Source organism: Coenobita brevimanus, chromosome 53 (assembly GCF_032717465.1).
Source record: "Coenobita brevimanus isolate Jiangsu-jjx chromosome 53, ASM3271746v2, whole genome shotgun sequence".
Taxonomy (NCBI): Eukaryota; Metazoa; Arthropoda; class Malacostraca; order Decapoda; family Coenobitidae; genus Coenobita; species Coenobita brevimanus.
This window is the reverse complement of record NC_137006.1, coordinates 30,586,941-30,592,940: the sequence shown is the minus strand read 5'-3', so window position 1 is coordinate 30,592,940 and position 6,000 is coordinate 30,586,941.

The window sequence follows — 6,000 nt, the reverse complement described above, 5'->3', positions numbered from 1 at the left end:
TCTCATCCAAGGCCTAATGAATACAACAGGTCAAACCACGGCCGGACGAAAACGCGTCTATCTTCGCGCATGACGTCACGTGGCCAGCAGTGGTGCTGGGTAGCTCAGTTCTCTTAAGGTCACCGTGCTGTTCACAACTATTCAATGCCTACTAATTGTGCAGTATTCAGGTGTTATGAACACTCTGGAAAGAAGGTTAAGGGTGTCAGCTTCTTTACATTATCAAGAAATGAGGTTCTTCAAAAATGGATACATTTGGGTAAAAGAAAAGACATCTTTAACCCAGACATAGCACGAGTATGCAGTCGTCATTTTGAGTAAATAGCGTTTAAAGGTCATTCAGATATGAACTGCTGGACATACCAATACCTCCAAGTCAAAGAAGACTAGAGGGTGATGCACTTCCAACACTGATATTACCAGATTCTAAAGGCAAGACTCACGACTAAAAAAAAAAAGCACGAAGGGATATTTTTCAAAGATATTTTTCAACAGTTGCCCACGAAAATATCAAATGGGTGGACATATTCACTGTGTTTTTGTTGCAATAACTCTTCTATACAAATCTGTCTCTCTGTTTATCTATATATCCCTCTGTCTAATATGTACTGAATTTATATTGCATGAGGTTCGGAGGAACACCTCAGTTACACCATCTCTCTCTCTCTCTCTCTCTCTCTCTCTCTCTCTCTCTCTCTCATTATATATTGACATGTATACAATGTTATCTCAAATGTGGATATACAGTATAAGAAATCGTATAAATAAAGGGGGTTAATAAATATTCACTACATTTTTCTTGCAATAACTATTCCATATAAGCCTTTCTATCTATCTCTGTCTATCTATCTATCTATCTATCTATCTATCTGTGTAATGTATACTGCTTTTATACTGTATATAAATAATGAGAGAGAGAGAGAGAGAGAGAGAGAGAGAGAAAGAGAGAGAAAGAGAGAGACTGAACCCTGTATCTACAGGGTAAGTCAAAAGTAGCGCCCAGATTCTGGGAGGTCATGTTGTTAATATTTGTCTTGCATTATTAATTTTGTTTAGTGGGTAATTATTGCGCTCCAGTCGGATTGAGCAGGTGAAGGTTTATATCGAAGGGGTGGTTGGGGTTGATTGCTCACGTAATGCCACTCAGGGATGAGTGAGGCTGGTCACTCTCATCTTAAATGTCGGGACCAACTGCTTAGCCCCGGTCTCCTACGCTCCTCATGGGGAAATGTAGGATTGGATGATGGATGGATATATATATATATATATATATATATATATATATATATATAGATAGTGAGAGAGAGAGAGAGAGAGAGAGAGAGAGAGAGAGAGAGAGAGAGAGAGAGAGAACGGAGCTGTCAGTGAAAGGCTTGGGAGTGTGTACACAACAGAAAATGGAGCAGACAGGAGAAGTAAGGGCAGGGGAGAAAGGGGAAGAGGGACAGGTAGGCCTCATGACGTCACGCCACTTGCTCACGGTTCGACCTGGTAATCTTTAGGCCTTGATCTCATCCTCTCCAGGCCCACAGTGGGAGCTGAGGGACATTGGTTACAAGATGGTGATGATGAGATAATTTTTACCTGGCCGTGTAGTGGTATGCTGCCTGACTCTCACCTGAGAGTCCCGGGTTGGATTCCTGGCATAGTGGTAATATCTAGGAATATTGCCCAATTGCTTTATCATCCCGCATCTCAAAAGTTTTTGAGTCTATACTTAACGGAAAAATTCTAAAGAATCTTTCCTATCACAACCTTCTTTCTGATCGTCAGTATGGTTCCGTCACTGTCGCTCCAGTGGCGATCTTCTCACCTACCTTTCAGACTCCTGGTCATCCTTTCGGGACTTTGGCAAACCTTTGCCATTGCACTTGACATCTCAAAGGCTTTCGATCGTGTCTGGCATAAATCTTTAATTTCCAAACTGCCCTCTTACGGTTTCTATCCTTCTATCTGTGCCTTCATCTATAGCTTCCTTTCTGGTCGTTCTATAGCTGCTGTTGCAGACGGCCATCGTTCTTCTAGATCTGTCAACAGTGGTGTTCCTCAGGGCTCTGTTGTATCACCAACTCTCTTCCTTTTATTCATCAATGAACTTCTAAGCTGTACATCTAACCCTATTCACTCATATGCTAATGGTTCCACCCTTCACCTTTCCATTCGGTTTCCGCAACGTCCATCTCAGCAGTTGCTTCCATAAACAAGGGATGAGGCTTTGGCACACCTGATGTCTGACTTGGCTCGTATCTCTAATTGGGGTAAAAGTAGCATACTCTTGTTTATAATGCGTCAAAGGCTCAGTTATTACACCTACCAACTCGTCAAAATTTTCCACAGGAGTATCCATTAATGTTTAATAATATCCAGATCAATCCTGCATCATCCTTAAACATACTTGAGGTTTCATTCTTTCGGGACTTATCTTTGAAAGATCGTATTACATCACTTGCAAAATCTTCCATGAGATTAGGTGTTCTAAGCCGACTTCATACCTTCTTTACCCCTGCACGGTTGTTGACCCTGTACACGGGTTTTATTTGCCCCTGTGTGGAGTTCAGCTCTCATGTGTGGGAAGACTCCTCACATACAGATCATCTCAAAAGGGGGAAATCAAAGGCTTTTCGTTTCATTAACTCACCTCCTCTTACTGGCTCCCTTCAACCTCTGTCTCTTCGCCGCACTGAGGCATCTTTATCTCTTTACTATCGCTACTTCAGTGGTCACTGCTTCTCTGAACTGTCTGTTTGCATCCCTCCACCTCTATGACGGGCGCGTAGCACCCGTCTAGCAACAAACTCTCATCCCTTTTCTGTCCAACTCTCTAATCCAGGAGTTAACCATTACTCACAGTCCTTCATTTATGAAACAGGTCAACTCTGGAACTGTCTCCCTTTGTCTGTATTTCCTATTTCCTAAGATCTCCACTCTTTCAAACGCAATGTGTCCAGGCATTTCGAAATGAACAGATCTTGAATTTGGCTGTCTTTTGTATTGTTTTTGTTTTTCCTTGGAAGAACAGTTTTCGGGCTTCTGGCCTTTGGTTCCTTCTTCCTTGCATAAAAAAAAGTATGGCTTTGTGTATGTATGTGTGAAAGTATATACAGTAGATAGATAGATAGACAGACAGATTGACAGATATATGTATATAGATATATAAATATAGATATAGATATATATGATCAGTGTCTTCGGTCCCAATGGGCAATAGTCCCCCAAAAAGAAAGAAAAGAACCAGATTAATTTGTTACGATATACTACTCTTGTGACTATTAAGAGCAAGTTTATTGAGGCATGAGTAGTGACTATTAAGAGCAAGTTTATTGAGGCATGAGTAGTGACTATTAAGAGCAAGTTTATTGAGGCAATGAGGAGTTTAACATAACGTCACACGACAGGCCACAGGGAAGCTTACAAATGATTACAATATCTAGTAAAATTTGATGTTAAAATTACAGGGCGCTGGAGAAATGTGAAGTTCACATCCTGTAGGCTGATCATTAAAAAAAAAAAAAAAAAAAAAAAAAAAAAAGTGAATTTTTGGCAACCACTTTGGACCAGTTCAGACCGGTCTAAGATCTCTTGATGAATGCTCGTGTGGACACATTCAGACCGGTCCCATATTGAGTGCTGCATCTTTTATCTGGGTGGTCAAATGAGGGTAACTATGAAGTAATGAGCCGAATTATGGAAAAAAAAAATAATAATAATAATACTGTATATGAGTTGAAATATAAATGTCGAGTTATTAAGGTATTTCATTTTAAAAATGTGTTAACTCAGCAATCTGTTTATCTCCAATCACGATAATGGTTTCTTATCATGCTCTAATATGAAGTAACCTGCTGCTAAGGTCGTTTACGCGCTACGTTTGATTTTCACAAGATGCTTATGTTTTCCTTTTATTTATTTTTTTTTTTTACCAACCTAACATAACCTATCCTAACCTAACAGATTAATCTGACTTGCTGACAAACTATCCTAACCTGACACTAGAAAGAAAGCATACTTATTTTAGCCTAGATATTCCTGGATTTTACGGAAGTGCAAAAATGGTACATAGAATGGAAATCACCAACCCGAGAAAAAAAAAACACGAACAGTCGTCCTTGAGGAATTACAACTATCTTTCAATTGGAAAATAGTTGTAATTGCTGTTATTGCTTTATATTGCGTATAGAGAATAACAAACTTTGAGCACTTCTTCTGACATATTTATTTCAGTAGCCCGTTTCCGGTGTAAAGGAGTAAATTCTTTTCCTTGTAGATATAAGTGACCATTCATTTTAATAAACATCTATATCATATAATTTTCTTACATCAATGCTGGCTGTCAATAGGGGACTTTCAGAGTGCTGAGTCGTTCCAAACTCGGTGCTACACTAGTCTTTCGCTGGTTGCCATGCTTGTAATAGCCGTGGATTAATTGTACTACAGTGTCTAGCAGTGAGATATAGCAATGACATATGCCATTGAAGTTACTAAATATTACTCAGAAAAATCATAACCAATAAGAAAGATCTTTATTTTCATAGGTTTCATATCTCCCAACGTGTCAAGTGGGGTTGGTGGAGGATTAGTGCCACTCCCTGTAAAACAATTAACTCTAAGCCCTTGGCTACCCCGTTTGGGATACATGGCGTCTGGCAATGAATGAATGAAAAAAATAATCAATGATCGTAGACTCGATACCGAAGAGTCAGGCTGTCACAACTACACCTTACATAAATTATATTTGATCTGCTGGACATTGTAGCCGATCTCTCATATATATATATATATATATATATATATATATATATATATATATATATATATATATATATATATATATATATATATATATATATATTAAGGCCTGTTTATTATACATTGTTAACATCAACTTTCGTACTGAAAGTCCTTGTATTATCTGAAATTTAATATTTTGTAAATTTAAGAATTTAACATATCGCCACGAGACTCGCGCATGTGCAGTAAAGGGACAGTCAAAGCTCAATGTTTACAAAAGGCCAGTGCTTGTTTCGCCCGTCCAGGGTTGATGTTTGAGAATGAACTATACAGAATTAAAGGGATTAAGTCCGATACTCAAATTCAGAGGCTGCCGAATCAAATCAGGGACTACTTATCAGCATTTAGTATTATGAATATTCTATCCTAGTAATTCAAAACTCGCTCTCTGTAGAGGAGGGAGGATTTATCTTTTTTCTATCAGTTGATGTATACAAAGGAAATTAATGGTTTGCACTGGTGCGCGAGGGAAAAAAAATCCTGGTTCCTTTTATTACTAGTGTTATTAATTTTCTGCTAGGCAACCCTTTAATTTGAATTAGGACGAAAATACATTAAATGCCCGAGTTGCAACTGTATAATACCTTGCAGTTAATAGACATCTCAGCAAAAAGTTACCACCTTAATGTTTATTTAAAATAAGAAAACTAAAGAAACAAAATGTATGTATATATTAATATCGACAAGCTGTATCATTTAACGCACAAGAGGATATAAATGCGTACTACAGATAGCGTCGTACCAAGTGTCCAGTGCTATTTAGTCATGTATGTTCGTTCAATTTTTAGACGGGATGGTAAATCATAAAACGTAGCAAATGATGATCATGTAAGCCTCTGAAAGAGAAAGTGATGCCAGAAGCCTAACTTTTTCAGTCCGATGATATACAGTTCTATTCTTGCAGCCAAACGATTTTACCATTTAGAATACTCATACTGAAGGAGGTTAATGAAGCTGTATCATAATCCAGTTCAGTTTCCCCTTAGCTGAACAACGTCGTCGGAATAAAGAATAAAATGATTTACGTCCTCAGAGTGAAGGAAGTAGTCTAATCACGCTCACGTAGCAGCACACGCTCTAGGTTAACTTATAATTCTTTTTTTTTTTTTTTTTTTTCATCGTTGTAGAAATCAAGGTACATTATACGAATCACGCAAATACTGGACTTCAAAACCTTGATTAATCGCCACAATGGTCTAGTAAATGAACCGT